Raw genomic sequence first — 1,332 nt, 5'->3', positions numbered from 1 at the left:
CAGATAAGGCCGAGGATGATGGGAATGTCTTGCTGCTTGCCTGCTGAATCTCTGGGATCTTCGTTTTCTTCATTTTCAATCATGTCGCCGTCCATACTACTACAAGACAGTAGTAGTATTGACTAGTATAACTAGTATTACATAGTATTACAGTACCCTATATTCCCATCCAATTACATTGCATATGGCATTTATGACACGAAAAATAATAATGGTAACTCCAGTGAAATGATTTGAAACTTGTTAGTAAGGACTAGATTAGGACTGGATTTAAATCTGATTCTGGTTTCCAACTTCCCCCCAGGTGTGTCTGTAAAAACACAGACGGAGACAACTTCTCTCTGTTGATGCTTTATTACAATCCATCAACACAAACACGGGCATGGCCCTTCTCTCTTTTGATGCAACCTAGTTAACAGGTGAAGAACACAAACAAAAAAAACACTATAGACCATTACAACACCAGACTTAAATGAACTGACAACATAAGTTATATGATTTACAGTTCTCAAAGACGCACTCACACAATCTCAGCTGATTATCCTCTGGGCAGCTAGTTTCTTTATCATTTCTCTCTCACTTTCGTCTCCGTGTGGTTCACGGCGTGAGGCGCGTGTCCGTGCTGGTCTCCAACAGGATGACCTCTTGTACAAAACTAAAGTAACGAGCCAATTTTTTTTTTTTTTTAAATGTAAGGAGTAGAAAAAAATTGTAAAACTTATTTTAAAATGTGAGGAGGAAAAGTAAAAAGTCGCCACAAAAAATAGTGAAGTAAAAATATCTGAAAAATCTATTTGACAACATCTCTGAATAATCATAATAGTAATCTGTAAACTACAAACTCCCTTATTATAAACAGACAAATAAAAACCCTAACCCTAAAAAATGTACATAGAGATAAGAGAAGGTGCGGACGAATAGGATGAATAGAAATGTTATATTACGCAGTGGGAGGTGACAGAGTAATACACAAATAAATGTGCAAAGAGCAGATTTCAGAATTCAGCTTCCCTTCTGACACTTAACTTCACTCCATCCACTGACTGGTCCACACAGGAAAACATAGGCTCTGCGTTGTAACCCCCCCCCCCCCCCAGAAAAAAAGGGGTGGCAGTAGCTCAGTCCGTAGGGTGTTGGGTTGGTAACCGGAGGGTCACTGGTTCAAGTCCCTTTATGGACCAAACAAGTATGGCGTGTGGAGTGGTAGCTGGAGAGATGCCACTTCACCTCCTGGGCACTGCCAGGTGCTCTTGAGCAAGGCACCATACCCCCCCCCCAACCACTCAGGGCGCTGGTTTGGCTGGCATCCCACTCACTCTGACATCTCTCCAT

General features: G+C 41.4%; 1 protein-coding gene across 1 annotated transcript in view; it reads left to right on the top strand.

Annotated features, from left to right (window-relative positions):
- Positions 1-1,332, top strand: part of pcdh10b (protocadherin 10b) — a 42,340-nt gene that overhangs the window by 14,922 nt on the left and 26,086 nt on the right. The gene's annotated exons all lie outside the window — the stretch shown is intronic.

The sequence above is a fragment of the Etheostoma spectabile genome, chromosome 10, assembly GCF_008692095.1.
Source record: "Etheostoma spectabile isolate EspeVRDwgs_2016 chromosome 10, UIUC_Espe_1.0, whole genome shotgun sequence".
Lineage (NCBI taxonomy): Eukaryota > Metazoa > Chordata > Actinopteri > Perciformes > Percidae > Etheostoma > Etheostoma spectabile.
Note: the sequence above shows the minus strand (reverse complement) of the source record. Positions and strands in the feature narration are given on the sequence as shown.